At 47.5% G+C, this 27,525-nt stretch overlaps 1 protein-coding gene and 1 pseudogene across 1 annotated transcript in view; one reads left to right on the forward strand and one right to left on the reverse strand.

The window, feature by feature from the left end:
* Positions 1-27,525, reverse strand: part of LOC126037147 (electroneutral sodium bicarbonate exchanger 1-like) — a 111,113-nt gene that overhangs the window by 58,080 nt on the left and 25,508 nt on the right. The gene's annotated exons all lie outside the window — the stretch shown is intronic.
* LOC126037139 (electroneutral sodium bicarbonate exchanger 1-like) lies at positions 9,270-26,369 on the forward strand (annotated as a pseudogene).

Raw genomic sequence — 27,525 nt, forward strand, 5'->3', positions numbered from 1 at the left:
GTCACTTTCTCTGTTCAGGGTCTCATTTGCTGTAAATTTAAGGCAGGTGAGAACAGTGCTGCTGCTCCTCCAGCTGACTTTATAGCTGCTGGTGGTTTGCCCTTCCCCTTTCCCAGGGGATTGTGCTAAGGGTGGTGGGTGGGGGCTCGGGGGTATTTGAGCCACAGGCTCTGCTGAGGGAGCTCATTGTGCTCCTGGGTTTCTCTGGTGTTGGTGCTCAGTTCTTCCTTGAGTGCTTTGCAGCTTTTGAGCTGGCTCAGCCCTTTGGGAAGAGGTGTCTGCCTGAGGTAAGAGCTTCAGGACCAGTCAAGGTTCAGCAGCATGTGTGGTAGAAAGTAACACTTTGTCCTGGGTTCAGCTGGGATAGAGTTAATTTTTACAGGAACCTGGGATGTGGGGGGCATAGCTGGGGCAGCTGACCTGAACTAGCCAAGGAGCTATTCCATACCATGTGATATCATGCTCAGTATATAAATGGGGATCGGGCCCGGGGAGCGCTCGACTTTCGGTGGGGGAAGTGGTGGAGCGTTGGGTTCCGGGTGGTGAGCAGTTGCACTGTGCATCACTCTTTTTGTTTACTCTTTCGTTAGTACCGTTGTTGTTGTTGTTGCAATTTTGTTTTGTGTTGTCCCAGTAAACTGCCTTTATCTTAACCCTTGAGGTTCCTTTTTTTTTTTCATTTTCTCCCCTCTGTCTCCTCCCTATCCCACCGGAGGGGGGCGGGAGGAGTGAGCAAGCGGCTGCGTGGTCCTTTGTTACCGGCTGGGCTGAAACCACGACACACTTGTATGCAGCTTTTTTTTTTCCCCCTTTCTTTTTTTCAGGTCAGTAATTTTGTTTCGAGTGTTCTGTTTCTCGAAATGAGCATTCAGTGATGGAGTTAAGTATTCTTTATTGCAGCGCTGGAAGAACGGAGGATCGCTCCTCCAAATGTGCTTTCTGGCTGGGACTAATTGTATAGGTTAAATACCTGCCTTACATACATATTCATAAAGTTTCTGAGAAATAATATACATATTCATTGATTTTCCGAGAAGTCATTAGCATATGTAAATGTCCTTTATGCATGCGTGTTGAAGGTCTTTGGTGGTCTTCTGGAGTCCTCTGGTGGTCTTCCATAGGCTTCCTCACTTGTCCGCTGTTTGAACTTTGTTGTACGAGTTTGCGCAGTACGATCCCCTTCTGGGCCCCACAAACAACTTCTCTGCTTATCACCTAGCTTTTGGCTCAGTCACCACAAGAGACAGAACATATTTTCTTATCAAACAGAATACCTCCTCAAAGAGGGCATGTTATTTTGTCTTATATTACAGACACAGGAATCTTGTGCTTTATGTCCTTGGCTTGTCTACGTAAATCAACTTACAGAGGCAGTTGTTAACCTTCTAACAAATTCCTGAGTCTTTTATTTAGCAATACACTGAGTCTAAACATACGTTCTATTTCTACATCTACTAGGCCTAGTGTCAGTTTCTGCATCAGTTCAGGGGTAGAAAGATGGTTTAATAGTATGCATTGTTTGGGGGTTTTTTTGTTGTTTGTTTTTTTTTTTTATTCTTCATGCATTGTGTTTTCCTGCAATTCCCAACTTTATTGAAGAAGGAACGTTGGGTTTTTTAACAGTTCTGCTGTGTAAGTTATCTCTCTTAACGGGACTGATGGTGACATTGTTTAGCAGGAGTTAGGGTGAGCATCTTGTATGTATTTGTATATGGAGTTTTAGTACTACTGATGAAAGCAGAAGGGCCGTGAGGCACAGTGCCCTTCAGGGTTTGGGGTGCCTTTCCTCATTGCCCACAGAATGCCACGTTGTCCTTAGAATCTTTGCAGCTGGTGGCAGGCCCCTCGTAGATTACAAGGCTTGGGACTTGACTTTCTTTTGTGGGCATGTAGCAGAGCTCAGAGTCTCTGGGGAGCTGTAGGTTAGGGGGTGCCCCCAGAATTTGGGATGTTGCTCAGAAGAGCAGCTCTTGAGGAGTAGCCACTGAAGGGGGTTCAGGAGTGCAGATTGAGGGCAGGAGGTGTCAGGAAGCAGTGGGGTTCCTTTCCTGACAGTTGAGGAGAAGAAAAGGGGTTTCTTAAGTTTTGGGACTGCTGGGGAAAGGGAGGAGGGTTCACCAGCCCTTCTCAGAGGAGTTTTGCAGTTGGATTTGAATGTCATAGAATCGTAGAATGGTTTGGGTTGGAAGGCACCATAAAGATCCTCTAGTTCCAACCCTCCCCCACGGACGCCGTCCGCAAGACCAGGTTGCTGAAAGCCCCATCTGACTTGGCCTTGAATGCTTCCAGGGAGGGAGCATCCGCAGGTTCTCTGGGCAACGCGTTCCAGTGCCTCGCCACCCCTAGTGAGAAACGTCTTCCTAACGCCTAAACTAAATGTACCCTCCTTAGGACTAAAGCCGTTACCGCCTTGTCCTATGGCTGTACTCCCTTGTAAAAAGTCCCTCTGCAGGTTTCTTATAGGCACCCTTTACGTACCGTGAAGTCTGCTATAAGGTCTCCCGAAAAGCTGCATGCCGGTGAGCGGTCCGAGAAGGTGAGGCGGTCGTCGGCCGGGTCGGTGTTGAATAGCAAAGTATTATGGGGCTGCTCGGTTCAGCCTTTACCTTCTGTTGTGGAGGTGCTGTGTGGGCTATCTTTGAATTGGATGAGCGTTTCAGGTGAGCTGTGGGTTAGCGAGGAGGAGCGTGGGGCCGATGGCTTCTCACGAGTGCCACGCTAACGTGGTTTCTCTCGGTACCTTAGATACCACGAGTGATGATGGCTGCAGGGTCTGAGTCTGGAATGAGCGGGGAAGTGAACACGGTGGCACTTGTGAGGAGGGGGGAGTTGGGGAAGTAGTTGGCGTTGGCCAGCGGGATGCTTACTCCCTTTTCTGATTTGTTTGTGTTTGTTTTTTTCATTGCAGATGTTGAAGAGCAATGTTCCCCTTGAGGAACATCCCAGTTAGCCCGTGTGGTTTTGGGGAGGATGGATTTGGACCCTCAGCCCTCTGAAAGCTAAGTTGAGGGACCAGGCTGAGAGGAAGGGACAAAGCTGGGAATAGCAGGGAGGAGTTTTAAAGTTAGCGCAGGAGAGAGGGCTGTCCCAAAGCAGTCGCCTTTGCGCAGGAGAAGGGAGCGGGTTGCTTTTCAGCACGAGACCCGTGTGTGCCGGGCAGGGCAGTTCCAGCCCGTGTCCGCGGTGGCATGTAGTTTGTGTAGTCTGTCTTGTGCGCTTAGACCTTCCTCGGGTCTCGATGTCCTTGTCGCGCTTTGCGCCAGAGGAGCGAGGCATGCGCTTCGGGTGCTGTCCCTAGGGTTTTGAATGCTCTTACTCATTGGCCCGGTGCCAATCGGGTGCTTCTTTTCTTGCGCTCGGAGCTCTAAAGCATGGATTGGTCTTGGCGGGTTCCAGTCAGTGCTCTATGGCAGCATTTTTTTCAGCCTGCATCGGCAGCTCTGCTCTCTAGCCGTCCGTTTTCTCGGAGTGGGACTTCTTCCCCGCATCCTGACATCCTTAGGTCTCGACGCCAGGCTTCTGGCGCATCTGTCGTCTGGGTTTTGACAGTGCTGTCTTGTAACGGGCCGCTCCGTTTGACTCCTCTGGGTCTGCTGTGGAGCCTCCTGGCCTCGCGGTTGCGGCCCCGTAGGTCATCTTGCCCGACGGCGCCTCCCGTCCGGGGGTCATTCTTCTTGCTGAGAGTTTTCTCTCTCGTTGAATCACCTCGTTGGTGGCGTTCCACGTGGTGACGTTCTGCACACGGTGTGCTTGGCTTGGAGCTGCTCTGCCTGGGGGGGTGTGGAGTCAGGGGTAGGTGGAACAGCGATAAGAGTCTACGGGTGAAACGTTGATGTGCCTAGACCGTTTAGGCGAGGGTTGTACAGTCATCTCGGCTCGAGTAGCCATCAGCGGCCTGCGCGGACAGCTGTGCCGATAGTGTTTCACGGAGACAATTGGAGCCGTGTGGCAGGGGTTGTTGAGGGGCAGTGAAGCGGATTTGAGTCTCTAAGGTGTTAAGACTTGCACGTGATGGGCTCCAAGTTTGGCCCTGGGTTTTTTTGGTTGGTGGGGTGTAGGGTTTAGGGTTACTCCGTGCGGGGCCCGGATGATAGAACACCAGTATGATGATCAAAGTCGCCCCTTTATTGAGCTTAGCTGATCATTCTTACACAATTCTCTAAGTTGTTTAGAAGCTTTGATTGGCTGCTGCACGCAAGCATGTGGTGTCCACGCGCACAAGCGTAAGCGGTGATTGGTTACATCGATACTGTCCACGCGTAGAAACATAAGATACAGTTAGTTATACTCGCTCTGTACACGTGCATACACACAGGATATAATTGGCTATGTTAGAGCATGCAAAACTTGTCTTAGTCCAACTGGTCGAGATAAGCCCCTGAATTGAGGTCGGTTGTGCCAAGTTCCCTTTATCGTGGAATGTGCACCTGTGTTTTTCTAATTGGGATCTTTCTTCTTCTATCTTCTTGTTTGTTCTGTTCAGAGCCTTCAAAGGTGTCTGGAACTCTCTTGCGACCATGAGCTACTTTCAGGCCCAGTAACTAAGTTCCATATAATTGAACCCTACAGTGGGCAGGGGGGTGTGTGTGTTGGGTTTTTTTGTTGGTTTTTTGTTTGTTTTTTGGTTGCGTGTTGTTTTTTTTTTGTTGTTGTTTTTAAAATGACAGGCTGTAGCTGCATTCCAGATGGTCTTTGTAGATGGAATCAAGACCTCTGGAGTTGTGAAGCTCTTGCTCTGCATCCAGGTGACTCATTCAATATGTTTGTTTGGGTTTTTTTTTCAGATGTGGAGGGACAGGATGTGTCCCACAGAGCGATGGGGGAAGGCAGCAGAGCACTGTAAGGAGTTGAGTCTGTGAGTGGACTCTGAAGGAAGATGCATCCGGTGGCTCTATGAGACTGCTTTGCTTTGCTGTGTTTTGCAGTTTTCTTGCATTGTATTGGTCTGTATTTGCCTTTGCCCTGTGGTGTTTTGTTGTGTATTTGTATTGACTGTCATGTGAGACTGTCTCGCATTGCCTGGCCCTGCATTGTGTTTTGTATTGCAGTGCTCTGTACTTGTATGGATTGCCACCTGAGACTGCCTTGCCTTCTATGGTTCTGTATTGGTTTTGTATTGTTTTGGTCTGTACTTGTATTGACTGTCACGTGAGAGTCTCTTGCATTGGCCCTGTTCTGTTTTGTCTGGTATGGCAAGGCTCTGAGTTGTTTTGCCTTGACTGAGGTAAGAGTACTGCCTTGTATGGCATTACATTTGCATGTGAATTACATGGCTCTATGTTTGTGTGTGTCTTGTATGGCATTGTAGAGGCAGCGTAGAAGGTTTAATGACTTTGGGCTCTTTGCATGCAGAGTTGAGGGGATCGCAATTGGACTGTGAACTAGCATTGAGTAAGGCAAGAACTGGGCAATGGTGTTCATCTTGTTTATGCAGATGCTTTGTGGCAAGTCTCTAGAAATGGTCAAGGCCTTGAGGTCTAAGTAGCAGCGTGATGGGTCTTGGAGCGATCGGTAACTTTGGGACAGCTCTGTGTTTGTGATGCTCTGGTTTTTTCAAGTGTCATGGAGGACACTGGCTGTGAGGATGTGTTATTTTTGGAATAGGTGGGAAGCAGGGTAGGGGAGTGGTGGAGGACTTCTCTCTCGAGGATGAAGTGTCTGTTGACAAGCTTTGTGTGTTGTTTTTGCAGGTGATGACAGGGCACGAGAGGTGCTTGAAGGAACCTTGCGTTTAGGTGACATGGCGCTACGGAGGTTGGACTGTGACACGTGGCACTGTGAAAGCTAATTATCGGGTTGAAAATGCACGGATGGTGGAGATGATGGTGCGTGTTGAAATGTTGGTGTAACGGAAGGGCAGTTTGTGGGGAGGTTGGTTGGAAGGAGGTTGGGCTGGGGCCTGGGTTTTTGCAGGTAGGGTGCTTTTTTGAGGCCCCTGCTGCTGCAGACGGGGTGACGGCCTCTTGAGGCCTGTGGACGGTATGATGGATGAGTTGAGAGTGAGGGCTGGCGTTCATGTGATCTGAACGAGTGGTGTGTTGTGAATGTCTCTAACCTTGTAGGGTTCTGTGGTTAAGCCTTTTTGGTTTTTTTTTCCTTTCAGGTTGGATGTAGAGTTGAGATGTTTTTCAGGGAATTAGGAAAAAAACCCCAAACTTAGAATAAAAAACTCCAGCTGGGATATGGGTTGGTTTTTGGTGTGTCCTCCCCTGCCCCATTTATTTTTTCTTTTCCCTGGTCCCAGCTGCTCCATGAGGCAATGTTGATCGCCAATGTTTGGACTGGGGTCTGCCTCGGGCCTGGGTTTTCAAAGGCAGGGCGATTTTTTTGTTTGGTTTTTTTTTTTTTTTTCCAAGGCTCCCGGGAACGGTGTTCCTGTGGAGCGCTCCCCTGGAACCTGGTAATTGCCAGTCAGCACAGAGAGATATGTTGTTCGGTGGATGGTCTTTGGAAGACAGTTGAGGATTTTGTGGGGGGAGTTGGACTAGATGGCCAGCATGGAGTAGGCCAGGGTTGTGAAGTGCGTGAGTGTAACTGTATTTGTCTGTGGTGGGTTTGTAAAATATTTGGTTGCTCTTTGTAGCTTGTGATGTAATGATATTTTTCAATTTCTGGTTTTGTGTCGAGGTGTGGAAGTGGACGGTCTGTCAAGATGATTGGAGGTCACTCGTTTGGTGCCCGGGAACAGGGATCATGGCGGTAATGTCACCTCAGGGAGTAAAACTTCTGGATGTGCAGCGATGTATGTAATGGGAGCGAGGAATGTGGAAAAGACCACTCCGTAGAGCATTGCAGGTACTAAATAGTGGCATTTCTTCTTCAGGTAATGCTAAATTTTTGGAGTTTACATGTATTTGTAAAAATAGTGATTAAAAGAGGACTAAATCTAATAGTGTCAAATATTTGACGAGTGAGGCCATAAGTCTTTTCTATATATTGTAGAAAAAGTACATTGTAGAATTGGATTGAAATACTGACATAGCTGAATCTATGTGGAATGAGTAATGGACCAAATGAAGCACTAAAAATAAAATGTAAAAAAGGCAGGTAATTATGTGTCCTTGTGGGAATTACAGTACTAATGGCAATCACAAAGGGAAGCGTAGAGGGAAGCATGGGCGTTTAGTGCCCATAGGTAAACTTAGCTGTTGAAGTAAGTGAAAGTGTCTGTTGGAATTAGGCATCCAAGGGCGAGTTGTAGATACCTTGAGGTAAATGTAGCTGCTGCTGGGTTAATGGAAAGGGGGTGCATTCCTTCCTCTAGTGATTGCAGAACTTTGAAATTGGAGCTGTAGGTAGAGACCTGTGAAATGGGCTCGGGCGCATGTGTTACTTTTCTTAAAGGGGCTGAGGTACTGTGTAACTCTGAAATGGGCTTGATGAGTGGATAACGTGTGTGTAATATGTGAGGGTTTTTTTTATTCTGTTGTCCTTCTCTTTCCCTGACCCTTTGTGGTGCTCTCTACTCTTTTCATTCATGTCTTCTCTCTCTCTCTCCAACCTCCTGTGCTTTTCATAGTCTCTCTCTATCTCTTGTCATTATTATCATCTGACGCTCTGTGTTACTTTCTGTCCCATCGTATCATGTTGTATGTTTCTCCTGCTTTTTTCTTCATCTGTCCAGATCCCTGTCCCTTGTTTCTTCTATTGCTGTCCCTCTGCCTTGCTTCCTCTTGCCATCTTTTCTGTATTTCTCTCTGTTCCCTTCCCTCTTCCATCCTTTCTAACTGTATCCCCCTCTCCAGCTAGCTGTCCCTTCTCTTTTCTCTCTTCCTCCATGTCTCTCTCACAGCCTATCAATGACAGTTGTTTTTTCCTCCAGTGCTGTCCTGCTCTGTCCCTTGTTTCTCACTCTCGTTCTGTCATGCTCCCTGTGTCTTTTTGGAACTCCTCCATCTCTGTCCTGTAGCCTATCACTATTTTTTTCTTCTGCCATCCCTTTGTCCTTCTTCCAGTCTTTGTGTCTCTCTCCCTTTGTTCTCCCTCCCTCCCTTTTTTTTTCTTTCTTGCTACATCTCTGTTCTGTACCACAAAAGCACGGAGGGTGTTTAGTAACAGAGAAGAAGGATATAGGCAAGGACAAAGGAAATTAATGGCTGTTATTCGGGAAGAAAGAGGAAGAGGGCCTAGACGAGACTTGCCCCGACTGGGCAAGGATCAATGCGCTTTGTGTAAGAAATTCAGTCATTGGTAGAGGGAATGCCCAGGGAACAAGGAGCATCAGAGGGCTCAAACAGGAAGAACAGTAGCCTCTGTGAAGGGAGACTGACGAGAACCTGGGGAATCTACCCTAGCGGATCCACTGGTTATAATTAAGCTAGGGAAAACAGAACAAGAGGTAGAATTTTTGGTAGATACAGGAGCAACATACTCGGTTTTGAATCAGGCTTTGATGCCCCGGGGAATGATTATGTCACGGTGAAAGGAGCGACTGGCCAAAGTGAAAAGGCATAGTTTTGTAAACCTTTAGAATATAAATTAGGAAAACAGTGGGGCATTCATAAATTTTTATATATGCCGAACTCCCCAAAGGCCCTTTTGGGAAGGGACTTGTTGGAACCATTGGGAGCAAAAATTGTATTCAAGAAGGGAGAAATTACTCTGGAGGTAAAAGATCAGCAAAATATTCAAATATTGAGCCTAACCTTAACCAGTCTCCCCCTAGAAGGAATCATTAATGAGGACATCTTAAAGCAAGTGTACCCGGGGGTATGGGCTACCGATGCACCTGGAAGAGCGAAAAGTGCTCCACCTGTTGAAGTTAGGATCAAGGAAGGCCAAAAGCTGGTAAGAATTAAACAATATCCCCTAAAGAAGAAAGACAGAGAAGGAATCCGGCCGGTGATAGAAAAATTTTTGCAGTTGGGACTATTAAAGGAGTGTGAGTCTGAATTCAATCCCCCTATATTACCTGTTCAGAAGCCCGATGGGTCATATTGGGTGGTCCAAGACTTATGGGCGGTGAATAAGATAACTGAAGATCTTTACCCGGTAGCAGCGAACCCATAGACCCTGTTAACCGTGCTAACACCTGAACTGACTTGGTTTAGTGTTTTAGATTTGAAGGATGCTTTCGTTTGCCTCCCTCTCCATGAAGCCAGGCAAAACTTACTCACATTTGAATGGGAAAAGCCCAAGAGCGGTCGAAAGACCCAGCTCACTTGGACGGCCTTGCCACAAGGATTTAAGAATAGGCCTACCGTTTTTGGCAATTGGTTTGCGAAAGACTTGGAATCCTGGGAAACCCCGTCTGAGGAGGGGAAGCTGTTGCAGTATGTGGATGATATCCCGATCGCCACCAAAACAGAGAAAGATTGTACGACGTGGGCGGCGAGTCTGTTGAATTTCCTGGGACTTCAGGGGTACCGGGTATCCAAGAAAAAGGCACAGGTAATGCAAGGCAAAGTGAATTATTTGGGCTATGAAATTAGTGCGGGACAAAGACCTTTGGGACAGGCCTGTAAAGAGGCAATATGTCAAACTGGGAGACCTCAGACAGTAGAAGAGTTATGGACTTTTCTGGGAATGACAGGGTGGTGCCGATTGTGGATCTATAATTACGGATTGCTTGTTAAACCACTGTATGCGTTGACAGCCACTAAGCAGAAACACCTTGAGTGGAATACGGAGACTGAACGAGCCTTTGAGCTACCGAAAAAGGCTTTGATGTCGGCCCTGGCCTTAGGACTCCCAGATGCGAGTAAGCTGTTTCTTCTTTACTCCCATGAGAAGCAGGGCATTGCTCTGGGAATATTAGCACAAAACCTGGGCCCGTATCGATGGGCAGTTGCCTACCTCTCTAAGCAGTTAGACACGACTGCAAAAGGTTGGCCTGGATGCCTGCGGGCGGTTGCGGCTGTGATACTAAATACACAGGAAGCCCGAAAGTTTACTCTGGGCCAGAAGATGACTGTTCTGGTGTCTCACGCAGTATCAGCAGTACCGGAAGCAAAAGGCGGACACTGGCTCTCTCCACAAAGATTCCTGAGATATCAAGCTATATTGGTAGCGCGGGATGACGTGGAGATTGTAGTCGCTAACATTGTCAACCCAGCTTCTTTTCTCAGCAGGAACACAGGAGAACCGGTACATCGTGACCGTTTGGAAACCATCGAAGCAACGTACGCCAGTTGCCCAGACGTGAAAGACGGCCCCATGGAAAACGGGGAAACTCGCTTCACAGACGGAAGCAGTTACGTCCTAAACAGTAATCGACACGCGGGATACGCCGTCACTGCCAGCCAAGAGGTAATAGAATCGGGGGCTTTGCCCAGGAACACCTCCGCACAGAAGGCAGAAATAATTGCTCTAACCCGCGCCCTGGAATTGGCCCAGGGCAAAGTTGTGAACATTTATACAGACTCAAAATATGCCTTTGGAGTTGTACACGCACGTGGAGCAATTTGGAAGGAGAGAGGACTAGTGAGTGCTCAAGGGAAAAATATCAAACACGCAGAAGAAATTCTGAAGTTACTGGAAGCTGTCCAGCTCCCTAAGAAAGTAGCAATTATGCATATTAAGGCACACCAGAAAGCGAGCTCAGATTTGGAAAAAGGGAACGAGCTGGCGGACAGAGAGGCAAAACAAGTGGCCAAAACACAGGTAAAAACAGAAGGGGCCTTAATTCCTGATAGGTGGATTTCCCTAGAAGGTAAGCCAGAATACACTAAGGAAGATCAAAAGCTCATTACAGGTTTAGAAGGGTCATATAATGAAGAGGGGTGGGCTCATACCCCACAGGGAAAGCTAATCGTTCCCTCTTGCTTATTATGGCATTTGATAGGGGAGGAACATAGGAAAAGACATGGGGGAACAGAAGCCCTGTATAATCATCTGATAGGAGAAATTGTGGCTAGGAATTTATACGCCACGGTGAGGCAGTGTGATCGCACAACAGTGTGATCTTTGCCTCCAGACTAATCCTAAGAGCACCTCCAAGCTGGAAATGGGCCAGACTGGAAAAGGCAATGGGCCTGGACAACAATGGCAAATTGCTAATGTTTATTCATTACTAAAACACACCCACTTGTGATTTGCAGCTATGCGTGTTCCGTAGCTTTCTCATGGGAACTTCTTCAAAAGTTACTTATGAAGTTATGCCAAGGTCACACTGTCCCTGTTTTTCTCCTGATATCAGCAAAGCCAGCTATTTTCGGCCAAGGCCTAGTCTTGCTGCTCAAACTGACATTCTTTCACACAGAACTCTGTGCTCGCACAGCTTTTCTATAGACCCATGTCCTTTTTCATGAAGCCAATTCCCAACAATTCCCCCTTTTTCTTTTTGTGCGAGTAGAGCTTGGTGTGTCAGCTTTGAGACTCCTTTTATCATGCACCCATACGGAATTCTAACTATTACACAGATTAATATCAATATACCCAACCATCATAAGGCTTCCTTAATCAATGACATTACCCATAGTGTTATCCCGCCGAATATTGATTGTAACACTCCATCAAACCAACTAGTTTCTTGCTGGATCTTTGTGTATGTTTCTTCAGCCAATCTATTTGTTTGTATATAGATTGAGGTAAAATTTTAACACCTGCTGTATTGCCCTTTGCAAAGATCTGTGAACACAATTAATTAAACACAGTAAAAACAACATTATACCTAATAAAATACATAAGCACACAAAAAGAGGTTTGATTAATAGCTTCAGCTAGTGACACCTAAACATTCTTACTGTCCCATGGTGTTAACCAATGTGGATCAATCACCGGTGTCACTGTCATGCTGCTTACTACAGTCAGTGTGTTCCATATCAATCTCAGCATAAGGTTTCAAATTTATGGGTAAATCAGGAACGTATCTGCCAGACATGGATGATGTGATGGGGTTTTTTTGTTGTGGTTTCTTTTTTTTTTTTTTTTTTTTTTTTTTTTTTTTTCCAATTGCTGCCAAGGCTTGCCATCCCGGTGCACTTAGTTGTCTTGTAGAAGTTAAGGTACCGCTGCCCCACAATAAATCCAGCAGCGGCTGTAAGTCTGTATTTGTAATACCACAACAAGGTTGAATCCACTGTAGGTCTCCGTTTAAATCTTTCTCCCTCTTTTTGTTTTTGAGCAATCCAGGCTTGCTTAATAACTTGGGATGCCATTTTCCTTAATAAGCTGAACAAGGTAAAACTGTTACAATAGCTAAAATCACAGTAACTACAATAATGCCCATAATTCTTTGAGCCAACCCGTTACCCCTAATGACCCAGACCATGAGGAAAATGAACCTTCTATACATTCTTGTGCCATCTTGCTCCACGAACTCAGCCCAGCAATCGGTAGGTGCCAACTTTCCGTGGGCGTCCCCACAGAGGCAACGATGGCCTCACCGTACACCAGCCCGATGCTCTTCGGAAAATCCCAGTATTTATACATTTGCAGAGGAACGGGTTTTAGCACACGTGGCCAGCGGGTGCCAAAAGTCCGCCTCGGTTGCAATCTATGACGCATGCGCTCGCTGGCCAGGCGCGCTGCACGAGTCATAGCCATCTTGTCTATTGGTTCATGGGCTTTACGATACAGTTGCGATGCACAGAGAATCTTGACCTGTTATGTTAGCCAAGGTGACCTATACATTAGTTTTTGGCTGAGGTAGTATTCATATTGCCACATCATCTATGATGCTCCAGATGATGATGGTCATGCAAATCGAACAGGAGTCCATCGTGGGCCTGTATCTGTGGAAACACAATCAACCTCGTTCCCAGGTTATTAATGGAAATAGACCTTACCCCTAATTTTGGCTTTAACTAACTTTTACCCCACACTGTCTTCCCGTAATCACACTATGTTTAATCAAATTATGCTTTACACACTTTTTACCTAAAGCAGGTTCTATATACAATAAGGCACGCTGTTCTGAAAACCTCTCTGAAGGACTCCGTGTCCACTAGTAATACTCTGTTAGTTAGAATCTGTCAGATCAGTGGCTCCAGCACCCGCCGGTGCCGTGCCAGTTGCCATTGGAACAATTCCGGGTCCAGCATCAGTGCGAAGCCATGGCTTGTCCCACTTAGCCAGGATCTCCCAGTAAGTTTTACTTCTGCTGATCTGCACCATTTCCTGGATTCTGGGTCCTTATACATTACCATGATTCCTGTACTTTGTTGCGTCCTTTCTGCCTGTAAAAGAACATGATGCACTACCATTGGTGGGTCTTTGTGATCACCTGTCCATCTAAGATAATTTAGCACAAATAAGGCTTTGGCCAATCGTTCCTCTGGGAGTAAGCCCTGGGTTCCCCCCTTTTGTTTTTGCAGCATGTTCTTTTAGGGTTTGGTTGGCCCATTCGACAATAGCCTGTCCTGTGGGAAGATGTGGAATACCGGTACCGTGGTGAATTCCCCACAAATTACAAAATCGAGCAAATCGTGTAGAACCACAGGCTGGGCCGTTGTCCATCTTAATTTCTTGAGGCACACCCAGTACTGCAAAAGAAGCGTGAAGATGTCATTCAATATGTAAGGCCTTTTCTCCAGTTCGTGCCGTGGCCCACATGGCAGCAGGATAGGTATCAATACACACATGCACAGAACGCTTTGCACCAAACCACATGACATGGGTGAAATCCATTTGCCACAACTGCAATGGCAAAAGACCTCGTCGGTTAACCCCACAGCCCAAGCCGAGCCCTTCCTTTTGACAATCAGGGCATGCTTTAAGGATACCTTGGGCATCAGTAAGTGGTAAGTCAAATTGCTTTGCTAACATCCTAGCGGGTTGGTGCAAGAACGCATGCGATTGCCGTGCTTTGTTGAAAACGATTCCCTGGAGGAGGCTCCCGTGGCGCTGCAACCAATTGGTCAGCTCTGTCATTTCCCGTTTCTCATCTGCACAGTGTTCTCATACCCAAGAGTTCTACCAGAGGGGTCATATTGCCATTAGTGATACCGCAAAGATTCCGCACCCACTGGATATCTCCCACAAGCTTCTGGACATGATGTAACATTGAAATTTCTCATGTTATTTGAACCTTCTGAGGTTTAACATTGCTAGCATTTATGTGCCACCCCAAATACTTCCAAGGTGCTGCCTTTTGCACCTTTTCAGGAGTGATTATTACTCCGCGATGGCTTAAGATGTCCTGCAATTGAGTTAAAATCTCATCCTGTGGCAAGTTACTGAGGTAACTGCTTTCTTACAGGCTCTGATGCCCAGGCCACATACACCTGACGCATCGTGGGGGAATTGCGCATTCATTGCGGTAACACGACCCAATGGTATCTCTTATAGGGTTCTGCCTTGTTAATCGATGGTACCGAAAAGGTGAACCGTTCAGCGCCATCTGGGTGCAATCTTTTAGATTTATAATTAACAAATCCCATTCTTCTGGAAGCATAACTGGAGATGGCAGACCTGGCTGCAGGGCTCCCATACTGTGCATCACCACATTCACAGCTCAGATCATGTAACAGTCTCCGCTTCCCACTTTTCTTGGGAATGGTAAATATTGATGTATTCCATGGACTAGTAGAAGGAACAACTTGTCCCGCTCTCAACTGGTCCTCAACTAACCCTTGTATTTTTAGTAGCCTTTCAGAATTTAGCAGCTACTGATCAATCCAAACAGGTTCATCTGTTTTCCAGTTAATTTTCAGAATCGGCTACCCCTCAGTGACCGCTCCTAAAAAGGATGCGTCACTAACATTGCCTTCATTTGGCTCAATAAATCATGGGCTACGAGGCCAAACAATTCAGTTGGGGTAGTCATGACATACGGACACGTCGTAATGTGTTCACCATCGGGGAACACAAATGTAATTGGTAGCTGACTTACTAAGGTGGCTTGTGTGCCCCCTATCCCTGCAATACCAAAGTTTGGATTGATCGATGGCCATGATGGAGGCCAAATGCATTGTGAAATAATCATAACATCAGCACCTGTATTGATTGTCATATGTTTCTTGACAACAACTCCATCGGGCCCTTCCAATTGCACTACCTTTTCTGGTTTACCTCTTGTTGTGTCCATGGCAAAGTATACCTGCGGTTTCCCTGGGGAGCCGAATCCACCATCTCCACGTTGTACTTCACCTGGGTTCGGAACACACGACCTGAATGGAACTAATTGTGCTATTCTGGTACCTTTAGGAATAGAAACAGGAGGGATTAAAACATGAATCATAATTTTCACAGTCCCACAATAATCTGCATCAATAAGCCCTGGGAGCACCAGAATTCCTTCTAGAGCTGTTGAAGATTGCCCCATTAAAAATGCACTAAGTCCAAACCCCAACGGTCCCTTTATGTTGACTGTGGTTTCCACATCCACTCTGGAGCTTCCTGCGGTGGCGGATCTGGTGGTTGCGAGGCTGCCTGAGGGCTGGCAGCTCAAGCCCCTTGCGTTCGTGTCGCCGCGCGAGGGGCCTTCGCAGTCGGTGTAAAGTTTCCCTTCTTCCTGTATTCTTGGTGGTATGGTTATCTTTCTTACACTTGTTGCAGCACTTACTGTTAACAGTACCTGTACATTTGCTCCTAATGTGTCCACGTTTGCCACAGTTAGAACACTTGACCAAGGGTGTCTTACTGGCCTTGTGTTTCTTTGTAGCTCCTTGGAGAGCTGTGGCAGCATAGGCTACTTTCTGTGAGTCCACTGATCGATCCGTGTATTCTATCATATCAACGATGTCTGCATTTTTCGGCAAATTACACAATGCTTTGCGTGTCTTTTCAGTAGCATTTTCAAAAGCGAGTATTTTGAACATGTTTTCTTTCATGCCCTCGTTCATGTCAGGGTGGTCATAAATTGTATTCTCCTGTTTCACCTGGGTAAAAGCATGGCTGTACATATTGTCTGGTACGGTAAGAAAAGCTTGATACGCCAAGATCTGTGATAGATGATGAACCTCAGTGACACATTGTAACTGAGCGTTCCCTGATGCGAAGGGTCCAGCACCCATCGGCATCTGCATGGTTACTCCCCATAGGGTATCTGTTTGTTGTCGTGATGTTGCTTGTTCCCTATCACAGAGCTTCTCCCACTGCCAGAAAAACACTAACATTCGGGCGGGTGTCAAAATCAACTGTGCTAGCTGTTTAATATCTTGAGGTATCAGCGTATCAGCAGAAAAAATGAATTGCAGTATTTGGTGAGTTAACGCAGATTTGATTCCGTACTGACTCACAGCATTCCTTAATTTCTCAATGACCTTCCAGTCAAACACCTCCCATTTTTTCTGTCCATTTGATGCAATAACTGGGAATGCTTAGAGCATAGTCCCTTCTATAATGGCATCTGTTATTACACCCCTCCAATGTCTCTGCCTTTCTTCTGCAGCGGCTATTACAGGCGGCTCCGCGTCTGTCACGGGTGCGGTTGGTTTCCCCGTCTCTTTTCCCCATTTCCTTTAACAATTCTAACATTGTCTCTTTTTGTTCTATTATCAGAGTAGCCAAGTCCTTGTTTGCATTATTTGAATCAGGGTGTATGCTAGGTATAATTTGTTCATGTTGAACGGTGGTATCTGAGGGCTGGTTTTTCATAGGCAGATTTTTACTCACTCCCTGATTCTGTAGGGTTTCCTTTAATCGTACGGTTAGGGAGGCTTGGGAACTGTCGGATGGCTGATTAATATCGGCAGTCCCAGGGAGTGGAGCAGAAGTCAAGGGCACGAGAGTAGGCGAACAAGCTCCAAAAAGTCTCTCTCGCTGCATTATGTTTTTCTCCCCGCTTTTCCCTTTCGCTTGCGGTTGGAGAGAGAGAGCAGCAAAAGCAGACGCAGACGCTTTACGATCTGCTTTCATTTCTTACAGAGTTGTCTTAATCAATTTCCATAAAGTTACAAGATCTTTAACTTCTTTAGACCCGTCACTAATTTCATCCCATAGGGAGGTTCCGATAGCATTCCAGGTACTAAGCTCAAAAGCTGTACCCACACTACTTGAAAGGTTTCTGTCCTTGCTTCATTAGTTTTTTAGCTGATTTATCATCATCAGTTACCATATCCCATAATACGTCTCCTAATCTACGCCATTCACTCTCCTTAAATAATAAATCTGGATTCTTAAAGCATCCCTTAACGCGACCAACCCCGAAATTTGCTTAATGCAGTTTACTCCCCGCTTTTCTAAAAAGCACTGTAATAATTTTAGGGCTACCTCTTGATCCATTGCCGGCCGGCTTCTTGATACTCCTGGGTGCTACCTTGATTAAGGGACCTCGGTTAAAAAGTCTTTGCAGCCTTTTTCCAGTAGCCCTCACTGACGGCGAACCCCTTTTGGATGGTCCAGGCACGAGAGTTAACACACCAACCAAGACGATCAGCGTTCGGTTAATCTTTTGCCCCCCGGTCGCTGCTACCGGTGCTTCTCAGTGTCCGTCGCTCCAATTCCCTTCGGTCCCCGTTCGGGCACCATTTGTTGGAGCGGCGGAGGAATGCACATAAGTCGACCCAATATGAGTGATAGAAGTGATTCAACTTTATTTGCACGGATAGCTCATATTTATACAGTTTGCGATAATTATGCCTACTAGTCCTAATATGATTGGTACATTGCTAATGTTTATTCATTACTAAAACACACCCACTTGTGGTTGGCAGCTACGCGTGTTCAGTAACTTTCTCATGAGAACTTCTTCAAAAGTTACTTGTGAAGTTATGCCAAGGTCACACCGTCCCTGTCTTTCTCCTGATAACAGCGAGACCAGCTGTTGTTTTTCTCCCAATATCAGTAAAGCCAGCTATTTTCAGCCAAGGCCTAGTCTTGTTGCTCAAACTGACATTCTTTCACACAGAACTCTGCTCTGTGTGAACTTTTCCACAGGCCCATGTCCTTTTTCAGCAAGCCACTTCCCAACAAAAGGTATTCCTAGAAAAAGTTTCCCGTTTATAAAGCAGGAGTTTGTTGGGGCTGAATTACAGTTCCTTTGTAACTGAATTGGGTCAATATTCCGAAAAAGGGGAATATGTTTATTTTTGAAACAGGTCAATACTGCATGTGTTGTGCTGGCAAGGAGGAGGCTTCTTAAATGTAGAACTTGTTAAATTTAAAAGCACACCTCCACTCTCCATAGTATTGCTTCTATGTTAATTCAGGGTTAAGATATTCGTTCACTTCAGTTTCTGTGAATCTGTTAGGGCAGCGTGCTCTAAGGTGATGGGAGGGAGCAGGGGGAAGAAGGGGAGGAGGAAAAGCAAAATATCTGGAACCTGCTCTTCCATGACTCCTGCAAACTGTAATGTTATTTTTTTTTCCCAAGCCTGAAAACTGTACTTGGCAGTGGGATTGTGGCTATCTTGTTAATATTCTTCCTTCCTTTCTTGTTTTGGCCTCTCCAGGAAGCGATTCGAGTAATCCTTGGAAATCTTGATGATTTACATGCATTTTCTACAGACCACTATCTTTCTGTGTACCCTTTCTTTCCTACTTGTAAAAGAAAAGGTCCAATGACTTGTATCTGTTGGGCATTGCTTAATTTGACATTCCTGCCCAGTAGTGCGCAGATCTTTAGCTGGAGTACGACTCCTCTGAGCTTCGCAGTTTTACATTAGCTGAAGATCCTCCTCAGTTGTTGCCTTCACCAGAGAACTGATGTATGTAAAAAGAATGTTTTGCAGTGTTTTCAGATGGCCACCCCTGCGTTCCAAATCTGATTTAGCCAGAGAAAACGAACGTGCATATATAAAGTCCCAGGAAGCCCACGTAATGCGATTGCAAGGAAAGCTAGTGCGTTGTTTCAAAAGGTTAATAAAATGTAAAGCGCAGCAGCGTTGGCCCTCTAGTAGAGAAGACCGCAGTAGTTTTCTTGTAAGGTACATTAGGATTAAGTATTGTAGTTGCTGTAGTGTAAAGGGTTACGGAGAAGTTACTCTCCTGAGGCTGTTGTTGCAGAGAAAAGTAAGTTAGTGGAAGGAGAAGCCTTTTCAGTCCTAAGGTGCGTCAGTTTGTGAATCGGATCAGGCCCTTCGGCATCATCTCCTCCCGTGATTCCGAGTGCCCAGGAGTAATGAACACCCGCGTGTTTCCGCCTCCAAGGCATCCCCTTCCAGTCTCGGCAGACTGCGTTATTGCCACCCCTGGTCCTAGCAGGCAAGAACGAGATCATCCTCTTTCTCTGTCAGAAGCTGGTAGGTATGAGAGCAACTTATTCCTGTTGCTGCCAGGAAGAGAAAGTAGCCCAGAGCATCGTCAGACAGGAGGCACCCAAACAAAGGAAGCCTCCTCGTTGGTTTGCTTCGCTAAAGCGCAGCCAGTTTTGCCTGCGTGCTTGAGGAGGGTTTGATTCACGAGCTTGTATTTCTGGAACTGGGAAGTCCATCCACCTGCTCAGGCAGCACCGGGCCCTGCGGAGAACTGCAAGCTCAGAGGCCTGGCGTGATGAGTTGTCCTGCAGTCTGTGTGTCGGGCTCCTCGCTGTAGCATACCTCTTAGTTAATCGCCAGCTGTGGGAGTCCTTGAAGCCAAACTCAAACGAACAATTTCATCCCTTAAAGGAACTGACTGTGTCATCTAGGCAAATCTTGGGCTTCATCTCTGGTCCTCAGGATGCAAATGGAGTAAAAGTATTCATGTTACCTGTTTCTTCCTGAGGTCAGAGGCACGTAAGGAGGCTGCTGCCTGGCGTCACCCATTCGTGCATGCATGAGCTCCTAGGTGTGCGAACTGCACCCCCAGGAAGGAACGTCTGTAACTGTGGCGTTTGTCATGTCAATGATCTTTTGTTCTCCCATTTTGAGGAGGACTGTGAAGTGAATGTAATGATGCTAGTCCTGTGAATCCTAGTCCTTTTCAGGTTTAAAAATAATTTTTAAAAGAATTACTTTTTAGTTAGGAAAGCTGATGAGGTTTTCTTCACAGGGTTGGGAGAGCCTGGCATGTTGTTTTTTGCGGGAAGATGTGAGGACTGAAGCCAGATGCAGTTAAGGAAACACAGTGCTATGAATGCAAGCAACTGATGGAAGAGTGTCACCTGGATGAGTGTTTCTTGTAATGTGTTACTAGCGTATGGTGTCTCCTCACATCTCATTTCTCCGCTGTGTAGTTCGATGTGTCACTTGTCCAGCTGCTGCTGCTCATTAAATATAAATCTCCATTGGCAGGAGCAGTTACAGGGTCGTGGATCTTGGACCAAGATCCTCAAAACCCCCTAGCTATGCGAGGTTTCCCTGCCGCACGTGCACTGCCTTTGTGTCCTGACGCTCTGTTTCTCCAGGAATGTCGGTATTTGCGTGGGGAGTTTCAAGGACCTGCCTGTGGACGCGACGGCCCCTACACCCCTGATGTATTCTTCTGGTGCTGCATCCTCTTCTTCGCCACCTTTGCCCTGTCAAGCTTCTTGAAGACGTTTAAAACCAGCCTCTACTTTCCAACCAGAGTAAGTAGAAGGAGGTGGCCAGTGTCCATCTCCGCACTCGTTTCCCAAAATGGCTTTCCTGGAGCACTAAGCAGTATTTGCCCTGCCTTGGTCAAGCTGGGAAATGTTGGCCTTGCAGGCCAAGCTCTCCAAGAGCTTGGATGTCCCACACTCATTTCCATGAGTGCAAAATCATCGTAGCGTTTCCCACCTGCCTCGTGACCTGCCCCAGATTGAAGATTTTTGGGGTTTGATTTTTTTTTTTTATTTTTTTTCTTCTCCTCAGGTAGTAGGAAGTCAGGTTTCCCAAAGTTTTGGGGGTTGGGGTTTTCGGTTTGTTTTTTTTCCCCTACCTTCTGCGCATTATGTGCTCGAGTGGAAAGTAGATTCGAATGAGAAGCTTCCTTTTGAGGACTAAAGGATGCCTCAGTGCCTTGTTGCCATTGTAGCTGTGAGTGTAGCTGTAGTGGCAGACATGTGTTTTCTTATTTTTAATATTATTATTATTATTTTTAGATTTTGACTTAAACCAACCCTTGTTGGCCTAGTTAAGCTTTTTTTTATTGTCTGACCCCAGATCTCACAGGGACAAACACAGCAGCAGTATCTAAGCAAGGGATCAGGCTGCATGTGCTCAGAGGGGTGGTGGGATTTGGTTAAGCAGCCTTAATGTTGTGGATGTCTGCAACTCTTGCGTCTCACCTTACGGCCCTGTTTGCCATGCCCCTCTCACCTCTGGTTTCTCGCCCCAGGTACGGTCCACAGTGAGCGACTTTGCTGTTTTCCTCACCATCGTCATCATGGTGCTCCTTGACTTTGTGGTTGGGATCCCATCGCCGAAGCTCCAGGTCCCCCATGCGTTCAAGGTAACGGGGTGTTTTGGCACGTGGGGGTGCCACAAGGTGATGCCGGGGCAGGGCAGGGCTGAGTCTGGAGGAGATGCTGGTGGTGTGACCATCTCCTCTTCCACCTCCAAGTGCCTTGCTTCCTCCTGGAAACGAGAAGATGGCCCCAAAACTAGATACCTACAGGGGAAGTATCTAGAGCTGCTTGCAAGGAGGAGACTGGCACTGCTGAAGCCCCCGGGAGAGGGGGACATGAAGCCAGGGCTGGGAGGTGCTCTGACGCAAGGAGGGAGGGGAAAATGAAAGCCAGTGGAGTGCCTGGGCTGGGAGACAATGCTGATGTGTGGGCTTTGTTGCAGCCTACCAGAGACGACCGCGGGTGGTTCATCAACCCCATAGGACCCAACCCTTGGTGGACGGTGTTGGCTGCGCTCGTCCCAGCTCTGCTCTGCACCATCTTGATATTCATGGACCAGCAGATCAGTGCCGTTATTGTGAACAGGAAGGAGCACAAGCTGAAGGTAAGGGCCTGCGAGAGATGACCCCAGCCCCTTCTGGGCTGCAGGTCTGGGGGGAAGCTCTTATTCCCGATGCTTTCTGAAGGCATTGGTTTGGGACAAGGTCAGGCTGCGTGGCAGGATGCTCTCCTGGATTAACGATGATGCAGGGAGCAAGTGACAGGGCAGTTCAGATGAGCAACCTTTTGGAGGAGCAAATTAATCTTGGAGCAATAGAGAACTGCGTTTTTGTTTTAAAATGGCAGCAGCAGCAGGTGTGGGGAATGAATTGTTTTGATGCGCTGCCAGGGATAACTCAGAGTCACACCTTCCTTGCAAGTGGTACAGTTTTCTTTGTGAGTGGAAAAAATGGTTTGGTGCTTTTGGGTTGTGGGTTGGTTTTTTTTTGGAGAAGTATGTATCGCACAAGCTCTGCATATCCATTGTTTCTGAACTCCTGCCAGATTTTCATGCCAGGTGCTTGTGCAAAGTCTGCATACACCCTTGCTTGTTTCCATTTCTTGTTTTGAATTCTGAAGTAATTGACTTGTGCTCGAGCAGGGTTTGAGTCTGACTTGCGACGTTATCCTTGCTCTTGTGCTATAGGATGCTCTGTTTCTTGTTTTCCTGCCTGCAGAAAGGATGCGGGTACCACCTGGACCTTTTTGTGGTGGCCGTGATGCTCGGGGTGTGCTCTGTGATGGGGCTGCCCTGGTTTGTGGCTGCGAGACCGTCCTGTCCATCACCCACGTGAATAGCCTCAAAGTAGAGTCTGACTGCTCAGCTCCAGGAGAACAACCCAAGTTTCTGGGCATATGAGAGCAGAGAGTCACTGGCTTGCTGATCTTTGTGCTCATGGGCTGCTCCGTCTTCCTCACTTCTGTGTTAAAGGTGAGAGGAAAATGCAAACCACCCAACAACCGCGAGATTGTTGGAGGTTACAGAAAAACACTCCCCTCTCTGCAGGCCTGAGTAGTTAGTTGTGGAGCGGAGGAGGAGGAGGTGATCCCAACCCTTGGGGCTTGACCCACGGTGGGAATCAGCCTCAGTTAGGCTTTGCAGCCCTTCAGGCCCCTGTTTGGTGTGCTCGAGGTGAGCGAGCAACGCAACTGCTTGAATTTTTGGGTGTCTTTCAGGCCCGCCCATGTTTATGGGTTACAGTTGAGCATATTCAGACCAGCACATCTGCTGTCTTTCAAACAGGCAGCCCTTTAGTGGCTGCAATTTGCTCCCCAAATGCCCCGGAGCAGCCGTTCCCAGGAGCTAAACACACTGAGGTCATCCCCGTGGGCTTCCTTGCACGTTCCTCCCACAAAGTAATCTCGTCTCTAGGCTAGGAGGAGGCCTGTGGCCTTTGCCTGTTGCCCCAAGAATAGGCAGAAGTGTTTCTTCTACCGCCAGAGAATGCGGCATAGGGTAGCACGGGTGAAATCACCTATTTTCCTCCAACCTTTCTGGAAAATAGGGTTATTCTGAGGAGAGGTAACTCCCAAGTTCAGCCTAAAGCAGAGCCTTAGCTCACTCGTGCGCACAAAATGGCAAAAAAATGGTTAATATCTGACCTATCTCTAAGCCTGAATGGAAGCTGGAAAGCTTCAAGCAATTTTAGGAAGTGCCTGTAGAAGAGGGTGGTAATACTGAAAATGCAATACAGAAAAAGAAACGATTGCATTCTTTCTTTTTTTTTTCTTCCCCCCCCCCCCCCCCCCAGTTTATACCAATGCCTGTACTTTATGGCGTCTTTCTCTACATGGGTGTGTCGTCGCTCAGAGGAATTCAGGTATGGACTCTTTTACAGCGTGCAGCATGTCGGCTCCCTGGTATTTTGTCTCCGTAGCAGCAGGGAAAAAAGCAGTGGCATGGGAAAAACTTCTCGCAGAGCAAGCAATGAAACTCTTTTGTCTAAGAAAAAGATTGCTGGAGGCACAGGAGGTAGATAGGGCTGGGAGGACCAGGCAAGTTCAGCGCTCTCTGTTGCAGGGTTTAGGGCAGGTCAGTGTTTGGTTACGTGAAAGCGGGGGAATTTGGTGCAAAGGGAAGGTAGTTTCTACCACTGGTGGAAATCCTCGCTGGGGGGATTCAGTGGGCCGAGAAATGCTAATAATGGAATGGCATGGAATAGTTGCCGTTTGGTGGGCAGCTCTCAGGGGCAAGCCGGTTGCTAGATGGAGCGAAGGGAAAATGGGTGCTGCTCCCAGGAGGAATGCAGTGGGATCCAGGATTTCTGACGGCAAGCGAGATGCTGCAAAGTGCCTCCACGTCTCGAGAGGGCCAGCAACTTGCCGCAGTCCCAAGGTGGCAACCTTTCCCTTTTATTTCGCAGTTCTTTGATCGCTTGAAGCTGTTTTGGATGCCGGCGAAACACCAGCCGGATTTCATCTACCTGAGGCACGTGCCCTTGCGAAAGGTGCATTTCTTCACGGCGATCCAGCTGACCTGCCTCGTCCTGCTCTGGACCATCAAGGTGTCCCGTGCCGCCATCATCTTTCCCATGATGGTAAGAGCTGCCGCCACTCGGCAGCGGGGTGTTTGCAGCGTTGGAGTGAGAGGTGGCATCGTCTCTGAGCTCACGGCATCTTCCCTCTTATTCGTGAAGGTTTTGGCTCTCGTCTTTGTCCGGAAAGCGATGGATTTCTGCTTCTCAAAGCGAGAGCTCAGCTTTCTGGATGACCTTATGCCAGAAAGGAAGAAGAAGTTGGACGATGCCAGAAATGAAGCCGGAGAAGAAGAAGAGGTAAGGCTTGCTGTGTCCTCGGGGCTGGACATCTCCGTGTGGCTGTGAGATTGCCTGTTTCTCTTACAGCTTGTCTGGAAACGTTGGGGGAAGATCAGCACTCAATTGAAATAGATCCCAATAGCCTGTAACTTTTGTAACCTTTGTTTCCTCAAGTAGCAGTGAGCTGAACGCTTGAATACAGGTGTAATTTTTAAAACGAGTCGTTTTTCACAAAGGTCATTATCATTATGATGATTATTATTAGATGCTGCTGCTGCTGCTGCTGGCAAGACTTGCTCATAATCGTGTTTTGAACACACAATCCCCCTGCCCCGAAATCTTTGGAGTGAACGGTTTCTCCCCTGCTGCACTAATACCTATAGCTGCCAAGGGGCAGAAGCGGAGGGCAGACTGCTAAGTTTGTGCTGGGCATTCAGCTTATCTCCACTTTGATCAAAGACAGAGAACGTGATTTGTCCCTTTTTTACATCAGGAGTCCAGGAGCGTGATGGAAGCTGCTGCTGCTGCAAGTTCAGTTCAGCTGAACGTGGGGAAGACCAGTGACGTGGATATCCCAAAGCAAAGCAGTGACGGGTAAAGCCCCACCAAGCGCCAGGACCCCCGGCAAGATTAGCTTGAAGGTGTTTGGCAGAGTTTTCTCCACTTGCCTCTTTGTGGGGCATCCCACAGAAACCAGCAGGCAGCTTGGTGGGAAAATCGAATTCGGGGGCAAGGCTGCAGGAGGCAATTGCAGGGCTCTGACCCCAAGCAGAGTGGCTGCAGCACTCATGTTTGACCCCCAAACCTTGCCTCATCAGTGCCTTTACGGTAGCTGGAGATCCTCATACTTACACGTGAGGAGTTGCAGGCGTGATCTGTACCAGCAGTGGCTTAGGAACCCGGACCGGGGCTAAGCCCCAGCAAGAGCCTTTGCACAGAGCTGTTGCTCTGCAGCTCCCCGGCTTGCCTCCCAAAACTCCTCATCCAGCAAAACCTCCCACACTTATGCGGAGCTTTGATTCTCGGGGCTCCGCTGTTCCTCTTGCTGATGCTAATGCCCTTGGTGGCATCAGTTCCCATAATCACGGATTGCTATGTAAAATATTTATTGCAGGACTGATCCTTCTGAGATTGTTATCCTGGATGAAATGTCACAAACGACCATATGGAAGGCTCTCACTTTGAAGACAGAAACCCTTTGAATCCAGGGAGGAAAAAGGTAAAGGATTGCACGTGAACGTGACCGTGCTCCTCTGCAAGCGACGGCGCACACCTACGCTTTTCCCACGCTTTGGCCGGCAAGGCTGAGCAAACGGCCTGTCCCTGGGAACAGGCAGGGAGGACCGTGGCATGCAAACCAGCTCCTCTCTGCTGGGGTGGTCCCCCGAACAGGGCTGTATGAGCAGCAGCTGGCAGGTCTTCCACTGGTGATGCTCTCCCTCTTTTTCTCTTCCCTTCGCCTTTCCCCACTCCCGCTTTTCACGTTTAGGAATCTTGACTTTGAAGGAGAGGAGTGAGAGCGTGACTCGGGGATGTGCCAACGCAGACAGAGGGAGAAAGCGCTTTGTTTCAGTTGGAGGATTCCCATTAAAGCCATGCAGATGTTTTCAGTTATCCTTGGTGTGCTTCAGGCATTCAGTATCTCTAGACCAGCAAGCTGAGGGGAACGTCACAGTCACGGGGAGTTTTGTGGTGTTAAGTATGTGTGCGTACGTGCGTGTGGGGGTGTGGGTTTGTAGTGGTAGAGGGACTGCTACAGCTTTATCATTCAGTGCTGCTCTTTTAATACCTAATTCCTCCTCTTTTTTTTTCTCTTTTTTTCAAATGTAAACTGGGAATGTCCAAAATAATTTTCTGTTGTATTTGATGCATTCTCCACTTTCTTCTTGATCACGACCGGGTTTTTGGTCTGGTTTGGGGTCCTGGCTTTAATTCGCTCCTACGTCTCTTACTGATACAAGAGGGATGCCCTCTGCGGCAGGTCAGCATAGAGAGCCTCCGAGCCGTTGGCCTAAGGTGAAAGAAAAGCATTTGCTCCCTGCGCTCCAGTTTTACCTTTCTTGGTTGGTTTGGCAAGTATCACAATAACGTGTGATGAACTGACAATAAACCCCATTCCCCGTCCCCCTGTGCCACTGGGGGGTGGTAGGGAATCCGGGAGTGAATTTGTGCCCAGGAAGAAGGGAGGGGTGGAGGGAAGGTGCTCTGAGATTTGGTTGTATTTCTCATTACCCTGCTCTGGTTGATTTGTAATAAATTGAGTTAATTTTCCCCAAGCGGAGTCCCTTTTGCCAGTGACGGTAATTGGTGAGTGATCTCTCCTGTCCTTATCTCGACCCACAAGCTCTTTGTTATATTTTCTCTCCCCTGTCCAGCTGAGGAGGGGGAGTGGTAGAACAGCTTTGGTGGGCACCTGGCATCCAGCCAGGGTCAACCCACCACAGGGGGAAATGATGTACTTAAGAAATTATGTACTTAAGCCACACAAAAAAGGCCACAAAGCTCTTGTGAAACAAGATCCCCTTTGTATGATCAACGCATGCCTTGCTAACAACTGTGCCCCTGGAGAAGAACTAAAAGACTGAGAAGAAGGGAACATCCTACCCCAGGAGGCGCCAAAAAGTTGAATAATTGCTAATAGGCATGAAGTCAGAAACATCTTCGCAAACTGGAGGAAAGGTAAAGAAAGGTGGCAGGGGGAGATCATGACCACCAACTCAATTCCACACCAAAAAGACTTACCCCCCCACTCTCCTTGAGCATGCGCTGTAGAAGAAAAGAACATTGGACCTTTAATTCCAAGCAGGGGAACTTCAACCTGATAGAAACTGTGCGAGATAAGCGACTCCCAGCAATAGTTTTGGGAAGAACTTTGGAAATCGAATATGTATAACTGAACTGTATCGATTGCTTGCCCGTTTAGGCATGAGGGGTGCTAGCGTTGCGGATTACCACCTAGCCCCCATCTTTTCGTAAACATGAACTGGAATAAAATACCTCTGCTCTGTGTTTATATTGGCATTTTGCACGCCGGGTAAACGACCCCACTTTTGGGACAACAGTGGGGCAGGCAAAGCACCGCATCCCGCAGGCCGAGGGGCTCAGGCACCCACGCCGCTGCCGGAGGACTGCCGGCAAGAGGTTTGGCATCTGGCGAGGGGCTGCTGGGCCAGGGTG

Source organism: Accipiter gentilis, unplaced genomic scaffold (assembly GCF_929443795.1).
Source record: "Accipiter gentilis unplaced genomic scaffold, bAccGen1.1, whole genome shotgun sequence".
NCBI lineage: Eukaryota > Metazoa > Chordata > Aves > Accipitriformes > Accipitridae > Astur > Astur gentilis.